This window comes from Carya illinoinensis, chromosome 1 (genome assembly GCF_018687715.1).
Source record: "Carya illinoinensis cultivar Pawnee chromosome 1, C.illinoinensisPawnee_v1, whole genome shotgun sequence".
NCBI classification, from domain to species: domain Eukaryota; kingdom Viridiplantae; phylum Streptophyta; class Magnoliopsida; order Fagales; family Juglandaceae; genus Carya; species Carya illinoinensis.
The window spans coordinates 49193328-49214560 of record NC_056752.1 but is presented as its reverse complement, the minus strand read 5'-3'; the positions used below and the strand labels follow the sequence as shown (position 1 = coordinate 49214560).

At 31.2% G+C, this 21233-nt stretch overlaps 1 pseudogene; it reads right to left on the bottom strand.

Annotated features, from left to right (window-relative positions):
* Positions 1-311: 311 nt before the first annotated feature.
* The window catches only part of LOC122300780, a 34852-nt pseudogene continuing 13930 nt past the window's right edge, over positions 312-21233 (bottom strand).

Below are 21233 nucleotides of genomic sequence, written 5' to 3'. Positions count from 1 at the left end.
GATTATTGTAGGTCTGTTCAGTTTTTTTTTTTTTTTGGTTCACATCTTCCTTTGTACCTCAATAGAAAATAATAATTTCTAATCGTGGTGTTTGTTCATCTATATTTGAAGTAGCATGCTTCCAGTTTCCGAACTCCTATAAGTTATATTATTAGTCTATAATCTGGACTATTTATGTTACTTGGATTTTAAATTTTTATTATAATTAATTATATTAATTGACGTGATATATTTTAAATAGTTTTATCTTCAATTATATTGTTTAAAAGGGGCGGCTTGGGTTCTGTATGAACTAATTAATTACTTCATAGTCACGTGGCTTGAACTTTCCCATACTGCCAACTGTATGAACTAAAAAGACTTCTATCCATTTTCTCAAGTTGGGTTTTATTGGGAAACGCCAAACTTTCAAGCTTTTCCTTGAATTTCGTGGTACGGCCTCGCTGAGATGCATAATTCTGACCGCATTCTTCCGTCAATCCTGTAAATCCCTGTTAATTTAAAATTTCCATTGGCATTTTCAGCGAGAATTTCCAGACAGTATTCAAGGATCGGCACACGTTCTGTGGGCCTAGACTATATTCCTTTCGTGATACTCATATTTTCCACCCCTCCACCAACCCCACTAAACCCACACAATCGTTCTATAACGAACCATTTGATGTGTGAAACCGTTCTCTTTTTCTTCTTAGAAGTTGGATGATAGGCGTTTCTTAGGCTTACTATCTTTATTTGATAAATCTGATTTTATAAAACAGGATTCCTGTCGCAATAAATGTGATAAATGGTTTTAGTGTTCAAGGTTAAGTTCTCGTTGGCTGAATTTGTTTTCAGGATTTCTAAGATCCAGTTTGTATCAATGTTGGATGGATCAGTGATGCAGCAATTGGGGGATTACCTTGAATTCTCGCAAAAAAAGTAATATTAGATACAAATTCTAAATAGACAAATTTTATATAAGTCATTTGTTAAAAAGTGAGTCTCACCATTTGTTGAAAGTTGGATGGGAATTTAATTCACAAGTAGTGATGTCTTGGATGTGTGGTGTTTTTTTTTTTTTTTTGATATTGGGGGATTGGGGAGGGAAATCGAATCCAAGACCTCTCTTACGGAGGCTGAGTCTCATGCCATCTGAACTACATGCTCTTGACGGATGTGTGGTGTTAAGGACGTAAATCACCTATGATGAGTATTTTACAGTCTCTAATGAACTCTTGCACCTCACTACACAAAGTTAAATTTTACTCAATCTCTTATTATTCATATAACTTTTAAGCACCAATTTTTTTTTAATTTTTACTATTTTTTCTTTTATTAAATATTTAATATAAAAATAATGGATAGAATAATTGAATTAATTTAAAAAAAATAAACTCAAAAAAAATTAAAAAAATTTTAAAAATTTTAAAATAAAAAAATAATATATAGAGATTGAAAAGTTGTGAAGCATTGCTGTTCTACAAATGGTATTAGAGTTCATTTAATCCAAAGAAGCTAAAATAGAGTTGTCGCTCTCTCTCTCTTCCCATAGTAGTTGCCTAGAGATCCCCCCTTTTCAATCGATATATCCCTTTTATTGAGCCACTTCTTGTGGTAGGTGAAGAATACGTCTTTACATCACTTCGTCCCTTTTATCCCGTCTGACGTCACTGCACATCTGACCATTTTTTCTACTTTCCCTCTCTTTTTCGTCACCTCTCTCTTTCCTCTTCCTGACACTCTTTTTTTTATTTTTCATTATCTCTTCCTAGTTTTCTGATGATAGCCCTTTGGTAAGTTGGGCCTGGTGAGCTTGGGTTTGTGATATTTTATCCCTTCCATTTGAGAAAGCAAATGTTGATTAAGATGTTTAGAGACTTTTGGGAGCAAATGATGATGATTTCTCAACCTCTCCATGATTCAATCCGCACATACATTCAGAGAGATTAGTAAAGCTGTAAATATCTAGCCAAATTAGGAGCAAGAGATGTTACTAGCGATCATGTCACTTGGCTGGATCTTCGAAGAGAGGCTAGGCGAATGGCAGTCACTGGTACTGATAAATGAGTGCTTTTAGTTTTGTGAGGGGAGGTTTGTCCTTCCTTTCTTTGATACAGATGTGGCTCAAGGACTTCCTAATATGAGTAGTTATGAAAGTATACGTTGTGTGTTTGAAAAAAAAGGCAGCATGGCGGATAACATGGCATAAGAGTTTGCATTATAGAATCGGAAGTGAGGTTGGAAGAGCTGTGCTGCCACCTAGCAATGACCGATGCCCAGCACATTTGTGCATTTTTTTTTCATATATTTTTAATATATTTAAATATTTTTAAAAAATAAAAAAATACGCCAATTTATTAAAAATCACTTTCTTAATCATTAAATAATATTTTCTTTTAACGTTGGAAAAGCTAAGTGAAAGTTGAAGAATGCAACACAATAGAAGGCTGTAGATTGGAACAAGAAGGCACAAATTCAAAACGAAAAATTTATTATAATTTCCATCACAGATAACTCTCCTTGGCTAAATGGGAGAACAAGCTGCATTATCTTGCTAGCTGCATATATTATTTGAAATAAAAACAAAAACTGGCCTCAACTTCATATCCTTGACAAATTAATGCGGTTTAGGTTCGTACAAAATGGTGACGCTCCTTTCAAACGGTAGGACTTCTTGCCTCCCACTAACTCGAGGAGTCCACCCACCCATTTGACAAATTTCTCTCTGGCGGGGAATACTGTTGCTGCAAAAACCCCAGCTGCCCACAAGGTTGAGTCTACAATATCAGCCCCCTCCAAAGACAAAATCTGGTTGTAAGTCCATCAACCATAGATCTCAAAAGAGATTTCTCCATCCATTTCAATCAAATGAAGTCCACAATTCAACAAAATATCTGAAATGAGATTGCATCTTCACAAAATTTCTGAAGCCTGATCTGAGGAGATCAAGTCCAGCAGCATATCTTTGAATAATTCAAATTTTCCTTTGTTTTCTCGGGGATTTTTGTTTTGTTTTGTTTTTTTTTTTAACTGGAGGTTCTTCTTCTGGATGGATCATCATTTTGGTTGCGACCTCAGTCTTCATGGCACTTCTCATCATAGATTCACATGGAACAACATTTCCATCAGTGAATGGTTTTCCCATCGGAAATTATGAACATCTTTAACAAGAACCTTATTCAACTAGCCATATGAAGTATGATTCAAGAATTTAAAACATGGAGAGGGATTACAGAAATAAATTATAACAATGCGTTATTACCACTGTTTTGACATCGTGCTTGTAATTTGATGCTTTAAAGAATGATAATGTGGTTAACAAGTTATAATCAATAAATAAAGAAATAGGAAGACAAAAAAATAAGAATAAAGCTAGATATTCATTTTGATTTGGTACCTCCATCGTACGTCGTTTTCACCGGAAACTAAATAGGAATCTGGCAGCACCCATTTCACATTAGGCAGAGCTGCATTCAGAACTGTTTTGTTAAAAGGAGGGTATTTTTGTATACGTCAAGAAACGAAAACAAAAACAAGCAGTTGGTATATTCCTCCGTGAATGTTACATTCGATCTTGTACATGTAAGCCATATTGTCTGGGATTTTACAATCGAATATGAGTGGTATTATGACTTGGTTGATACAGAGTACATGATCGACTTCTTCGCTGAAAATATCAACAGTGTAATGCTCGCAACAAATTGGTATGTAAGAAACAAAAATAACTGTACACATAACTTTAATGAAAGCAAACAAAAGATTTTTGTTTTCAAGCATATAGATTATGGAAAACTGGATTAATTTCTCAAAATAGGGAACTAAATCCCACATAAAATCCACTGACACGTGCCACCCTAGGAGAGAGAGACTTCCGTATGTCCTAGACGATTTCCCGAAAACTTAAAGCCAAAGAGTGGTGCTACTTTGCCGTAGCTGTCCAGTGCCCGCTGCAATTTACCGTTAGACTAAAATCAGTTTTTAATTTGTTTTTCAATTTTTTTATTCATATTTTTTTATCATTTCAAAATATTTTTAAAAAATATAAAAAAATCGATATATTAATAGTCATTTTCTTAATTATTAAATAAAAAAATTTAAAAATAAAATAAAATTAATGAGTAATCAACTAGAGCTATACATTTGGAGCGACGTATTATCATTTCTAAAAGCTAAAACCAAGACAAGAAACAAACACCAAAATGTAAAAAATATCTGACAAAATAAACTTTTACCTTCCTGTTGATATTTTTTAATGAGTCCCCAAGGATGTCGCAGGAGACAGCTCCGAACAAGAACAAAAATTTTCTTTTTTTTTTTTCATTCATTTTTTTTATATTTTAATTTTTTTTTTTTAAATTTACAACGTCACTATAAAAATATTTTTTTAATCACTAAATAATAAAATAATAAAAAATAAAAATTTTCGGAACCATTGGGGACCCAAACCTTAGGTGACAATAGCATTTATGTTCTTTAATAGATTGTATTTATTAGTAAGATTTTTTCTAATAGTATCAAGGGTGGAACTATGATTTGGTGTTTAGGGAGACAACTCACAAAATGTGTGACATGTGTGAGTATAAGTAATATGTATTTTATTCACAGAGCTATATAAAAATTTATAATCATACGTCATAAAATCGTATACAGAAAATATATGTCTATAAATCATCGTATAAGATAATTTTCTTCAGAATTTTCGTAGTTTGCTATAAACCATTATAAAAAATAAAAAAATAAAAACTAAAATATCAACTTAAGATTTCTCATTCAAATTAAGCTCGACAACTATATTTTATGGAATAAAATTTATCTATTGTCATCTTTGTAGTAAAATTTTTGAAAAAAAATTCTCAATATAAACTAACAAATGATCTGTAAGAAACTCATCTTTCATTTGAATACGCAATCTAATTTTTATAAGTTTCATAATAGAAAATATTCGCTCAATATAACAGTAGAAACATGAAGAGTTAATAGTAAACGAATTAATCTGTCAATCAAATAATAAATATTTGACTTATTTTTCAATTAACTTGTTAATATTTCTTGACTGATTCATTATATCTTCATAATATTTTACAATATTTTTATGTGGTGAATTTGACTCTTTTTCCATATGTATTATTAAAGGACAATTCATTTTATTATTATTATTTTTTTGAATTTTCAAAATCTTTATTGGTAAATGTATCTTATCCTGGATGGTTAGTTAATTTCTTAGCAAAAATATAACGTGAAAAATAAAATACAACATTATTTGATGGTGAGTAAACCAGCTAATTTGAATATCTTTAAAAATAAAAAATTTAAATCTAGTATTACTGATGGAGATTGGTCCCTGCAGTTATGCTTTGGCTCTGGCCACTGGTGCGAGTGTCGTAAACTGCAACTTGCAGAGAATGAAAAGAAAATCTTATTAGAATTGGTTTAGTCAAATTTATCTTTTAAGTTTAGTTAATATTAATACTTTTTTATATATTTTTTATTTTATTAAAATTCAATCTCCATATTGGATTAGTTATTTATTTTCTATAAAATAATAAAATATTATTAAATTAATAAAATTTTTATTTAATTTATTTTCTCACATTTTGTAATTCTACCAATTAAATGTTAATAATAATTATATTATATTAAATTAATATTACAAAAAAGTATTATTAAATGTTAATAATAATTATATTCTAATTAAATTAATATAAAAAAAGTATTATTAAATGTTAATAGTAATTATATTCTAATTAAATTAATATTTAAAAAAGTATTATTAAATGCTAATAGTAATTATATTCTAATTAAATTAATATTAAAAAAGTATTGTTAAATGTTAATAATAATTATATTATATTCAATTAATATTAAAAAATATTATTAAATGTTAATAATAATTATATTCTAAATGTTAAATGTTAATTATATTGATCTAATTAATTTAATTTATTTTTCTGGAATGATAAATTAATATTTTAATATTTGATGAATGAGTAGTGGTTTTTTATTTTTAATCAATTACTGTAACAAAAATTTAAATTATTTTAAATTTATTTAATCTAATTTAAAGAATTTTTGAACCAAATTATATAAAATTTAGTGCAGGATTTTATTCGGTGATTGTGTAGTAGAGAAAGTTGATAAATACATGTGATAGAATAATAATATATATTTTATGATATAAAGTCAAATAGGGTGTTAGCCTTAGGTGTTAGGAGTACAAGGTGTCAGATAGTAACTACGTGAGTCTTTTGGGGGACGGCGGGCAATTTCACTTATATTAAAAAAAGGTTATAATTATTTATATAAAGTAAATTCAATTTTTAAAAGATTTACCACCTCCCTACCTCCTACACCGTTCCGCCCCTGAATAGTACCGTTGCTTTCCTCCGATTATTTTTTTGAGGAAGTTTCAATGTGCCGACAATATGGTGAAAATCTTCAAGTTTGTTTTTAACGGGTATGGGAAAGGATAGCAGCTGTCTCGTTTGTTCGGGTGCTTTCTAGAATCTAGGAGCAAGGCATGCATTAACGGCACAAGATAAGATCCGGAAAAACAACCAACGTACGTACAGCATTTTGAAAAAAAGTTGGCTGCCCATGTCTGAGATTGTAGTTAAAAATATAATTTATAAATATAAGATTTATATTTTATAATTTAAATAATAATTTTTATTATTAAAAATTTATTTATTATTTATTAATTATATATTTAAAGTACTTTTAAACAAATTACGTTTGTTTAAAAATAAATTATTTACTTTTTAAAATTTTGAAACAAAATCATCTATATTTTAAGATCAATAATCACTTTTGAAAGTTTTTAAAACAAAATATAAACATGTAAAAAATAACAATCAATCATCTTTTAAAATTTAAACTTTTAATCATATCATGCATATATAAAAGATGACAATCAATTATCTTTCAAAAATTCAAAATTCAAACTTTAATTTTCAAATGCATCATGAACATGTAGAAAATGCAATATGATGCTTTATGAGAAAATATTAACTTTGAATCTTAATTCAATTTTGAAATTTTCAAAAGATATATAAAGTTACTCTAAGAGCTTTAATTGTGAGCTTGTTCCCTTTTTTGCTCATGCTTGATTCGTTGATGTACTTGTGTGATGCCCCTAAATTTCGTTTGGGATTAGACGGACATTTGAAGCGTCGAGACATGCAACACCAGGTTACCTGCCCCCGTTCATGACATATAAGATGCAATGTTCCTAACATGCATCTAACATTATGCAATATTCGCAGCGGATAATTTTTTTTTTCTTTAGCAATACTATGCACCAAATTGAAAATATCCCAAATGCTTAAAACATACTTCATACATAAAGATCCATTGAATAACTAAGATCACAGCACTAGTCCAAAATAGTTATGATCCAAAAGTACTGGAAATGCAACTCCATCGTACAAGTAGTAATTTAACTACTATATTAACATTAACGACTAGGGCCGCAAATGAACAGAGCCGCTCGTGAACAATTCGAGATCGATTCGTATAAATTCGACTCGGATTCGGTTCATTTAATAAATGAGTTGTTCGTGAACATTAATATTGGCTCGAATATTAAACGAGCAAAACTCGTATAATCTCGACTCGATTCGGTTTAGGCTCGTGAACAATATTCGTATAAACTCGATTCAACTCGTTTTGAGCTCGTCACAGTACTCGTAATATTTATACATATATATATATATTAATATATATTTACATATATACTTACATGTATTCTTTTATTATATATATTTTATACTTATACATATATTATTTTTTATACTTTATATATATGTTAAGTAATATATATATATAAAATAATATATGTTGTTAGTTTAAGTTTATGTATAAGTAACATGTTTTAGTATTTTACAATAATAATGTATTATTGTAATTAAATGTTTATAAAAATAAACAACTCTAATTAATTGCGACACTTTCTTAACTAATCATATTTTGATTATTTGGCTATATTTAATATTATATTAAGGATAATTGAATACTTTAATATTAAATTAATAGCTTTATTATGTAATTTTTTAAATGACTTTAATGTATTAGGCATTCTTGATGCCATATGCATTTTTATTTATTTCACTATTAGTAGTGACTAGTAGTGAAATTTTGTAATTTTTTAATTTTTTTCTTAGTGATTAAAAATAATAAAAAAGTACTTGACAAAAATAAAAATTTTAATTACATTTTAGTTTATAATTCATGACTCTATAGAAAAATAAAATAGTACAATTTCAAATATATTAGAATATTTTTCCTTTTCCTTTTAGACTGTTTAGCACCTAGCGGGTTTAGTTTGTTTATTTCCCTTATTTTGAATTTTGGTTATTTGCACGGCGCTGTTCCCCAACAGCTCCTTGGTGGGACGTTTACGGCTTGAGAAGATGGATAGCCGTCGAGCTTCTCAGAAGTCAGACTGCAAAGCGAGAAAGCGTGCCATCTACAGACTTGAAATGTTCCAAACTTGCACGGTTCCAAACTCCAGTTCCTCAGCTCATCAAGCAAGCACGGTTCCAGTTCCAGTTCCAGTTCCTCTGTTTCTTCGGTAGCTTTTGGATTGGTAAGAGGTACTGCTCTGTTTTAAGATGAAGGCTGAAGCTAACACAGTTATACAAACATCTCTGTGTGATAGTGCTCTGTTTTAAGATGAAGCTCACACGTAGGATGCTCTGTTTGGATTTCCTCTTTTCCCTTTATATTTCTTCCTCATTAATCTGATTTCCAGTGAAATATATCTAAGGAAAACAAAAGCAGAGGGTTTTGAAGCAGCGGATTCATCTTCTTTTGTAGATTGAGTGATCTTCTTCTTATTCTTTTCATCATCAACCGGAGCCAAAGCCAAGAGCCAAATCGTCTTAGAGGTAGAGCTTTTCTGATGGTGGCTGTTGGGCTTTGAAGAAGTAGAGCTTTCTTGTGGAGGCTACTGAGCTGCATACTTCACAGGTTTGAGAATGGATTTGCTTTCTTGTGGATTTGCTTTCTTAAGTTAACAAATTTCCATTTTGTTTTAAGATTCTTAAGTTGGTCTTTGATAAATAGCTTTACCTTTTCCATAATGATAAAACATTTGGATTTGCTTCTGCTGTTGTGAAGTTGGGGGGGAGATCTGGAACATTGGCTCGAGCGAAGTGTCAAGCGAAGGTCTGCCGACACATTTTGCCTGAGTTCGCTCGAGCGCAGTGTCGAGCGCGTGCCGAGCGTTCAACTCTGCCTGAGTTCGCTCGAGCGCAGTGTCGAGCGCGTGTCGAGCGTTCAACTCTGCCTGAGTTCGCTCGAGCTCAATGTCGAGCGCGTGTCGAGCGTTCAACTCTGCCTGAGTTCGCTCGAGCTCAATGTCGAGCGCTTGTCGAGCGTTCAACTCTGCCTGAGTTCGCTCGAGCTCAGTGTCGAGCGAGTGTCGAGCTCAAAATCGCTCGACACGCGCTCGACACTGCGCTCGAGCGAACTCAGGCAGAGTTGAACGCTCGACACGCGCTCGACACTGCGCTCGAGCGCCTTGTTGAGCGAAGACATCTGTTTTTATTTTTATTTTTATGTTTTTACTCTAGCTATTTATAGCTACATTTTCTTCTTAAAAAAATATTAATCTGCAATATTTGTGTCTAACATTGCCACAACTTGTATAAAATTTTTTGTTTAGACATGTCTGAACAAGTACCAACTGTTGAATGCTCATCTGCAAGTCCACTGGTAGAGATTGAAGTTGATGGTATTACTGGTAGAGAAGAATTTAATGCTATAGAGTGTGATAGTAATGATGGGAATAATGAAGTTGATGGTATTATTGGTGGAGAAGAAAACCCAAGTGCCCCTATAGATCCCCAAAAATATGCATACCAAAGGAAGCCTAGGAAGAAAACTTCTGCAGTTTGGAAAGATTTTAAAATAGTGGAGAAGAATGGTGTCAAGAAAGCTGAGTGTAACTTTTGCAAAGATCTCTTGTCTATTTCTTCATCAGGTTCTACAACTCACTTTCATAGGCACTTGACTAGTTGTCTTCCACACATAGCTGCTTCTAAGAGACAAAAGATTTTGACTATTGACATGAAGGGTTCTGAATGTGTGAATCTTGTAAAAAATTTCTCGTATGATATGAAAAAGGTAAGAGAACTAGCTTCTCACATGATACTTTATCACGAGTATCCTTTTTCCATGATGGAACATGTGGTGTTTAATAAATTTATGAGAGCTAATACTCCTTATTGGCAAAAAATAAGTCGTACTACAGCTAGAAATGATTGTCAATCCACTTATGAGATTGAGAAAAAGAAGTTGAAGACAATATTGAGAGGTGTGAATAAAGTCAGTATAACAACCGACATGTGGACTTCAGGTCAAAAGATCTCATATATGGTTATTACCTGTCATTTTGTTGATCCTGATTGGCATTTACAAAAAAGAGTCTTAAATTTTTGTAATGTCCCACCACCACACAACGGGGTTATTATTGCTGATGCTCTTCAAAAGTGTTTCATTGATTGGGGAATTGAGAACAAAGTATCTACAATAACAGTGGACAATGCTAGATATAATGATGTAGCTTTAAGGGTTCTCAAAGATGTTTTCAGTTTGAAAAAGAAGTTATCTATCGGGGGGCAGCTTTTTCATGTGCGTTGTTGCGCACATATAACAAATTTATTGGTCAAAGATGGACTAAGTGAGATTGGTGAAATTGTCGACTGTGTTCGAGAAGGGGTGAAGTACTTGGTTGCATCAGAAGCTCGTATCAAGCAGTTTAGTGATATTGCAAAACAATTGCAATTACCAAGCAAGAAACTTTTTTTGGATGTTCCTACCAGATGGAATAGCACTTATCTAATGCTAGCTGCAGCCTTAGAGTTTAGGGAAGTCTTTCCGAGATATGGAGATAGAGATCAAGGCTTTAATTATGTTCCAAGTGTTGAGGATTGGACCAAAGTGGAAAATGTCTGTCAAATTTTGGCAGTTTTTAATGAGGTTACAAACATTATCTCAGGAACTGAGTATCCAACTGCTAACTTATTCCTTCCTGAGGTATGGAGAATAAAAGAGGTGTTGAACAAGAAGTCTCTTGACCTAAATGATTACATACGAGCAATGGTTGTGAAGATGAATACAAAATTTGATAAATATTGGGGGGAATGTAATTTGCTTATGGCAGTGGCTGCTGTTTTGGATCCAAGGTTCAAGATGATGCTAGTTCAATTTTGTTTTCCAGTAATTTATTCAGAACCCGAAGCCACTAAAAACATAGACACCATCTTGAGAATCTTATATGAGCTGTATGATGAGTATGCTGAAGATTATAATTTAGCTAATGTGGAGTCGAGTGGACATGAAAATGCTCGAGACATAGGTTCTTCTTGTAGTGGCTCTATCAATGTTGTGGGGAAGAATGTGATGAGTGGCAAGTCTATATTTGAATTATTCGTTAGAAGGAATGATACTATTCGTCCAGTGAAATCTGATTTGGATGTTTATTTAGAGGAAGGTGTCTATATTTGTAGTGAGGATTCAGATTTACATTTTGATGCCTTGGAGTGGTGGAAGGTTAATGATCTAAAATACCGCATTTTATCTAAGATGGCACGTGATATTTTGTCAATTCCAATTACTACAGTGGCTTCAGAATCTACATTTAGTGCTGGTGGTAGAGTAATTGATCCTTATCGCGCATCAATGTCTGTTGAAACAGTAGAAATGTTATTATGTGGGGCTGACTGGGTTCGGGTACTTCATGGTTTGAAAAAATCATCGAATGTAAGTATAATTTTATTTAATGATTTTTTATTGCCATCTATAACTTGTCTTAAATTATTGAGAACTTGTCTTAACTAATTTTTTCTTTCATTTTCTAGAGAGAAGAACCAACTTATGAGGAGATTTTACTGCCTTGATGGGGAATCAAGTGACAAGTTGTATATTTTTGCCTTTTAGTATAATGCTATTTATTTTTGAATTGTTATTTTGTTATATCATGTTGCTAATTATATCGTGTGTGTTTTGCATTATAGGTTGATGGTGATTGGCATTTGGCTAGTTTTTAATCTCTTTTTCTTTTTGTGAATTGATCTAGTAGAAATACTACAAGGAACAATGATAGAACATGTTATTTAAGACAAAAGTTGTAATTATTTTTGTGGATCAAACTTATTGACTCATTGGAGGTTGAAGGCTTGAAGCTGTCCAACTAGACAAGGTTGGGAATTTGGGATTTTTTGGAAGCTTGGATCTAGGTGATTTCATTAATTGAATATCTGACTTACTTGAATTGCAGCCCTAGTTTTTTGTAAAAGTATAATTGTGTTGAATGGAGAAATATGGATAATTATAAGAAGGTATTTTGTAGTGTTTCTTTTTGTACTTGGTGATCAAAGAAATGGAATTTATTATTTGATAGAGATTTGTAAACAAAGGTAAGTGGGCTTGTTTTTTAATATTTCGTCTAATTTTTAGTCAGATTTTTGAATGTGTGCCATGGAGGCTTTGATATTGTTCTATCAATCTACTAATTTATTTGTAATAATTTTTTGTTTATTATTATTTGTCAAGCTCTAAAGCTACTAAGAACTAAGTCATTGAATTGTGTTATATTTGTAATGGGCATTATTTGTAAGTTTGTAAGCTTTTGAAGCTACTTAGTTTATTCTTTTAGTAAATTTGCTGGAAATTGTAACTGTAATTAGTGATTTATCATTTGAAATTATAATTTATTATTTTTGTAAGTTTGCTAGATTTTGTAATTGTAATTAGTGATCTACCATTTTAAATTGTAATTTATTGTGATACGATATCTTATATGTTGGAATTATTATTTTACCTATTTGTAAGTTTTAATTATATTGTGGTAAGTGATGAATCATTGATTTATGTCTAATAACCATTAAGAACTCAATTTGTTTATATATTATCATAATTCTAGTTAAAATTCATTAGGAGAAATAATCTCATTTTTACTTCAGCCAACAAAAATAAAAAATAAAAAATTGTGGGTCTGATTTAAATCGAGCTCGAGTCGAGCTACTCGAGCTCGTATCAACTCGAGTATTTTTTGTACTCGAGTTCGAGTCGAGTTCGATCAGAATTTTCACTAGACGAGTCGAGCTCGATCAGAAATTCTCAATCTTTTTCGAGCTCGAGTCGAGTTCGAGTAGATATATATGCTAAACGAGCTCTTGACCCCCTGTTCGAATTCGACTCGATTCGGTTCGTTTGCAACCCTATTAACGACGCACCGTCGTTTAGTCGACTGTGTCTAGTTGGTCAGCTCCTGATCCTCCTTCAGGTCCTGTAACAAGATCTACTATTCGGGGGGAATGGTAGTTGGGACTACCACAGGGAGATTTGATTACAAATCTCAGCAAGTTAACAAAAAAACTTCCATACAGACTAATGATGCATGTATGACAGTAAAAGCATAAATGCATAATCAAATTCATAAGTAATTAAAGCATAACTTAGCGTACAACATAGCATAATTGACATAGCTTAAATTGAATCATGAACTGAACTTGACTTGACATGAACTTGATCTGAAACTTGACTTAGCATGAACTTGCTCTGAAACTTGAATTAACATGAAAAATACATACTCCACAGTTGTTGTGGCCCCATATATTCTACGTGTAAATACATACTCCACAGTTGTTGTGGCCCCATGTATTCTACACAAACTTGACTTAACATTAAAAATACATACTCCACAGTTGTTGTGGCCCCATGTATTCTATGTGTAAATACATACTCCACAGTTGTTGTGGCCCAATGTATTCTACACATCACTATGCAGTTAAATACATACTCCACAGTTGTTATGGCCCCATGTATTTTACATAAACTTGACTTAACATGAAAAATACATACTCCACAGTTGTTGTGGCCCCATGTATTCTATATGTAAATACATACTCCACAGTTGTTGTGGCCCCATGTATTCTACATAAACTGAATGTACTCAAGATGAAACGTGACTGGAATATGAAAGTACTGAAGCCCTGACGTAACATAACGTGACTTGAACATAATTTGAAATACATAACCAACTTGAGATAGTAACATTTCGTAACATGACATAACATATAACAGACAACATATTTAACATGACATATTTGTAATGTATAGTAATACATGACAGAATATATTGTGTAACAGATAAAAATTGATGACAGAATAAATTCTATATAATAGACAATTACATGATAACTTGGCATGGCATGACATATATGATAACATACATACATACACTGTAATTCTTTTACTTAGCACACATACACAGTAGACTGCTAGTAAGTTAAAAGCTAACTTACCTCGATCTCCGCGTTTCTTATAAAACTTCAAGTACGATCACGAGGAACTGAAATTAGTGATTCTAAAAGTTAGAACTAAATCACTAATAATTTGAAATATGGAAAATTCTAACTTAAAAAGTAAAATTTCCATTTTACTCTTTACATGTGGGAAAATGACCGTTTTACCCATAACTTAAGGATTTACATTCTTCATGTAAATTTTGTCCTAAACTTAAATATCAACTTAGAAAAATTTAAAACAAAACACAATTATGAAGAACACACTATGGTCAAAACATCCATAGGCCATTTCCCTTTATTTTTGTTGCAATTCCTTCCAACTTCAAAACTCATGCTTAAACTAAAATTTTGCAACAAACATCTTCCAATCCTAAGTTCAAAACCATACTTAAAACATCCATTTAGAAAAAGCTAATAATTAACACCAAAATTTTTTATAAAAAGATCCAAGCACTTAAATCACAAGTTTTGACCTTAAATCAAAACATCTCCAAGAATTTTAAAAATCAAATCTTACTTCTAACATATTCATAATATCATCCTAACATCAACCATACTTTAAATCATCAAATTAAAGTCACCAAAATCACAAAATAACATTTGGAGTTTTTGATTTTACACTTAGTCCAAAAACAGAAACTTTTTTCTCAACTAGTTTTGATAAATCTCTTGATCTATAATTTATAAATATATGATCTTCAAACCAAACCATCACATGGTTTAAAAAGATGTCCTAAAATATATATATAAGCTTCTAATTTAAGATCACATGGTTAGAAATTAACCAAAACATAAATTTAGCCAAGAATATCCACACTTTGGCTTATTTGAATATCTCTTTGCATAAAATTTCATATCTTTGAAACTAACATCAAATACCTTCAAAATAATAATATAACATGTATATAAGATACTTAGGATCCTCCAATAAAATTATTAAAGTCATGAGAATGGGTTTAGACCACCAAAGAGTTAAACTTTCTCAAAACAGAAACTGTTTTTCTTCTTCCAGTTTCTAAGTTTCTAAATCTAAGAAAATCTTTCATCAAAACATTTAATCATGCAAAAATCCTCAACCAATAGTCACATATACATGTTAACAATACTCCATAAAAATTTCGGACCAATATCTATCCATTAGCTTGGTCAAAAACTCCAAACTATAACATATTCTCCAGTTTACCTCCCAGAATGACCTTTCTATAGTTTATACAATATTTGACTAATCAAATGATCTTCAAATGGGGCAAATAATATATCCATGTAAACTAGACTCAAAAAGGAACAACTTATATGAAGGAGACTTTATGATAAAACACTTACAACAGCTTCGAAATTGGCGTGCAAAATACCTCCTAAAAGCTGTCCGAGAGAGAGTGTTTGATATTCTTTCAATGGAAAGTGTAAATGAAGATAATTTCGTGGGGAGAGGTGGGTGGAGATAATTATGGATGAGATATGGAAGAGATGAGGCTGGAGTTGAGAGTTGAGTGTAGTTTTCTCCTACCCAAAATATCTATAAAAGATTATCTCATAATATTCTATTCAATAGTATCTACAAAAATCAACTTAAGATATTTTTATCTAATAATATCTATAAAAATCAACTCAAAATATTTTTACCCAATAATATTCATGAAAATTACCTCAAGATATTTCTTTTTATCCAATAATATCTACAGTTTTGAACAGACGTTTTGTCCGAAAATATGAAAAAATGTTATTGCGCCATAAGACTTTAAATAACCCTCCGAGTCTAATGGCACAAAGCATAATACATTTTGACATTTCTAACTATCTCCAATAATAAAAAACACACTTCTGATACCATTGTAAATAATAACACTAACTATATAGTTAAACAAAAACCTATACGATTAATGGATTCGTGAAAACTTATGGAGTTTTCACGAGATTCCTAAAGTTAATAGAAATTTCACAATTGAATTTCTAGCGGGCTGTTACAACTTGACTCTATTTTGTAAACAAATTGACCTTGAGACTTTTTCATACTTGAATTCAATTGTTATCATCAAAATCTATATATAGATATATAATTATATACATCTTGAATATTGGGTTCAACACCTAACACAACCTCTTAATATAACAGGTTGACACAATACGATCCGTTAGTGAATATTACGAAATCGGTTAGCACGACCCGACCCGAACCGTTTCAACCCTTTTATATATATGGATTAATCAAACCTAAAATTAACTTGTTTGACCGAATTAAGTTTAACATAATTTTATATAAATGTTAAAATCACAATATCTATAAATATATATAACTCACTACAAGTCCAAAATTACAATCTAAATAATAAACATATCGAAATTTAAATCACAACAATTTTACTTTTGAGTATAAGGATATAATTGTAACTTTTACTGTCTTAACGGATCATAATGGGTTGACCTATTATCTTGCCATTAAGCAATCATGTTTTAAAAGATTAACCTGGTTTGACCAAGTTGACCCAAACCCATTAAAAGTAAATTCAAACCTGCTATTATCATGTCGTGTTTATGTTAGATTAATAGGTCGTGTAACATATTCTACCTTTACTTGCATTATTGAGAATGACTATAAGCCAAATGGCGGTGATAAATGTATTTGTTATAAATCTTGGGATAATTTTCATACTATTATTAGCCTATATGTAGATTATTTATTGATATTTGGTTGTAATTTATATGTTGTAAATGAAACAAAAAGCATGCTTGGTAATCATTTTGATATGAAAGATTTTGTGAGGCTAACTTTATTTTGGATATGAAAATATTAAAACATGTGATGATATTTTTCTTGATCAATCGCACTACATAGCTAAATTATTAAAAAAATATAATTATATTGGATGTAAGCATGTTGTTACTCCTTTTGATGCTATTGTTCATATAAAATGATGATAGTGTGATTAATCAACAGGAATACCATAGCATGATTGGTAGTTTACGTTACGCGATTAATTGTACTAGACCTGACATTGCTTATGCAGTAAGAGTACTTAGTATATTACTACGAAGCCAAGAAGAGACCATTGATATGTAATGGATCGGATATTGAAATATTTATCTGGTAGAAAATATTATGGCATATTTTATAGATAATATCTGGCCGTACTCGAAAGCTTTAGTGATGTCAATTGGAATACCTTATCAGGTAATTTTCTTTCAACTACTGATTATATTTTTACCTTGGGTGGTGGTGCTATATGTTAGAAATCCAAAAAACAAACTATTATTGCTAACTTAACCATGGAAGCTAAGCTTATAGCTTTGGTGGTTTCAGAGAGTGAGGAAGGAAACTGGTTGAGAGATCTACTATTTGAGATTGAGATCAAAGTTTTGAATTTTGTACCGTATCGGCTGGTATTTCAAGTATAGAAATAGTGACCGGTACAAGAAAGACATCTGTTTCGTACGAGGTTAAATACCGACCTTACTGGTGAGGTTTAGTCAATACCCGGTCGGTTTTTTGTGTACCGGCCGTATTAGTATCGACCGAAATTAGTAAATTTTTATAATTAATGTAAAAATTCTAATTTTTTCATAATTTTTACTCAAATTCTCACATCTAAATTCTATTTTCTAAACTTAGAATTATTATTGAGTTTTATAAATATGTGTTTTAACTTTTTAAGACTTGTATTTATATTATTTTAAAATATAATTTATACATATATAATTAATTTATTATACATAGACTATCCCGAAATGGTATTGTACTAAAATATTTCGTTTCATTATTTTAATTGAAATAGTATTCAAAACATTGTGAGGGAAAAAAACAATTCCACCCATATTAATTCATTGTGATAGTACTGCTATTATTAGTAAAGTATAAAATTGCCATTACAATGATAAATCTAGACCAATAAGAAGAAAACACAGTATTGTGAGATTCTACTTGAATAATGATATTATTAGCTTGAATTACGTTAAATCATATAATAATTTAGCATATCCACTTACCAAGGTCTTGATAAGAAAAAGAGTCTGGAATACACCGAGGGAATGGGATTAAAAAGTCAAGAACATTCATGAACCACATATGAGGATACCCAGCCTAGAGATCAGAGGTCTTGAGAATTGGAATCTCAGGGAAGAACAAATCATTTAGTGGTTGTAAAAAATGTACTATTTACTTTAATTGATAAATTTTCCATTCTTATGGTGTAAGTGCATTCATCATATAATGATTGAGAGGATGAGGTCTTTTAAATGCTCTTAATAAAAATCTGTAGCTCTTATGAATAGGGTGTCAGAATTATAAGAACACCCTTGACAGATTTTACCTATGTGAATGTGAGATTGGGACTGCTCTATATGAGAATTGAGTTTGTTATCAAATACACTTATGAAACTGAGAATAGCACAACGCCATAATGTGCTAGCAAATAAAGCTTATGTCAACACCCGGACTGTTATGTGTGAGTAGTAATTTTTTATTTTTCTCTAGAAGTTATAATTTAAGTCAGAGACTACTACGAATTCTAGAGTAAAAATTATTGTTTCATTAAGTAAGAGTTCAATGCAGAGCATATGTGACGCCCTCAAATTCCGTTTGGGATCGGACGGACATTTGAAACTTGGAGACATGCAACACAAGGTTACCTGCCCCCGTTCATGACATATAAGATGCAATGTTCATAACATGCATCTAACATTATGCAATATTCGCAGGGGATAATTTTTTTCTTTAGCAATACTATGCACCAAATTGAAAATATCCCAAATGTTTAAAACATACTTCATACATAAAGACCCATTGAACAGATCACAACACTAGTCCAAAATGGTTATGATCCAAAAAGTACTAGAGATGCAACTCCATTGTACAAATAGTAATTTATGTTAACTATTATATTAATATTGACGTCGCACCGTCGCTTAGTCAACTGTGTCTAGTTGATCAGCTTCTGATTCTCCTTCAGGTCCTGTAACAAAATCTACCATTTGAAGGGAATGGTAGTTGGGATTACCAAAGTGAGATTTGATTACAAATCTCAATAAGTTAATAAAAAAGTTTCACACAAGCTAATGATGTATGGATGACAGTAAAAACATAAATACATAATCAAATTCATAAGTAATTTAAGCATAACTTGGCGTACAATATAGTCTAATTGACATAACTTAAATTGAAACATGAACTGAACTTGACTTGACATGAACTTGATCTGAAACTTGACTTAACATGAAAAATACATACTCCACAGTTGTTGTGGTCCCATGTATTCTACGTGTAAATACATACTCCACAGTTGTTGTGGCCCCATGTATTCTACGTGTAAATACATACTCCACAGTTGTTGTGGCCCCATGTATTCTACACAAACTTGACTTAACATGAAAAATACATACTCCACAGTTGTTGCGGCCCCATGTATTCTACATGTAAATACATACTCCACAGTTGTTGTGGCTCCATGTATTCTACGAAAACTTATTCTTTAACTGCTTAAATACATACTCCACAGTTGTTGTGGCCCCATGTATTCTACGGAAACTTATTCTTTAACTGCTTAAATACATACTCCACAGTTGTTGTGGCCCAATGTATTCTACGTGTCATAATTGCTGTGTCTCACGTAGTGTATGCGTCACAATTGTTGTGACCCCATACATAAGTAATCAAGATGAAACGTGATTGGAATACGAAATAACTAAAGCCCTAACGTAACATAACGTGACTTGAACATAACTTGAAATACATGACCAACTTGAGATAGAAACATTTCGTAACATGACATAATATATAATAGACAACATATTTAATATGACATACTTGCAACAGTAGATATTACATGACTTGACATACATGTAATAGATGGTATACTTAGCATGACGTACTTGTAAGGTACAATAATACATGACAGAATATATTATGTAACGGATAAAAATTGATGACAGAATAAATTCTGTATAATAGACAATTACGTGATAACTTGGCATGGTATGACATATATGATAACGCACATACATACACTGTAGTTCCTTTACTTAGAACACATACACAGTAGACTGCTAGTAAGTTAAAAGCTAACTTACCTCGATCTCCGCGTTTCTTATAAAACTTTAAGCGCGATCACGAGGAACTGTAATTAGTGATTCTAAAAATTAGCACTAAATCACTAATAAATTAAAATATATAAAATACTAACTTAAAGAGTAAAATAGAAATTTTACTCTCTGCATGTAAGAAAATGACCATTTTACCCATAACTTAAGGATTTTGCATACTAATTCCAAAAGTCACCAAAATTTACATGCATCATGTAAATTTTATCCTCAATTCAAATATTAATTTAGAAAAATTTAAAACTAATCACAACTATTAAAACTCCATAGGGCCGAAATTTCTATATACTATTTCTATTGATTTTTGTTTCCAACTTGTTTTGATCAACCTTTTGATCTATGACTTATAAATATGTGATCTTCAAACCAAACCATCACATGGCTTAAAAAGATATCCTAAAACATATATAAGCTTCTAATTCAAGATCACCGGGTTAAAAATTAACCAAAACATAAATTTAGCCAAGAACATCCACACTTTGGCTTTTCTGAATATCTCTTTGCATAAAATTTCATATCTTTGAAATTAATATCAAATATCTTCAAAATAATAATATAACATGTATATAAGATGTTTAGGATCCTCCGATAAAATTATCAAAGTCATTGGAATAGGTTTAGACCACCAAAGAGTTAAACTTTCTCAAAATAGAAACTGCTTTTCCTCTTCCAGTTTCTAAATCTAAGAAAATATTTCATCAAAACCTTTAATCATGCAAAAATCCTCAACCAATAGTTATATATACATGTTAAAAATACTCCATAAAAATTTCGGACCAATATCTATCCATTAGCTTGGTCAAAAACTCCAAACTATAACATATTCTCCAGTTTATCTTCCAGAATGACTTT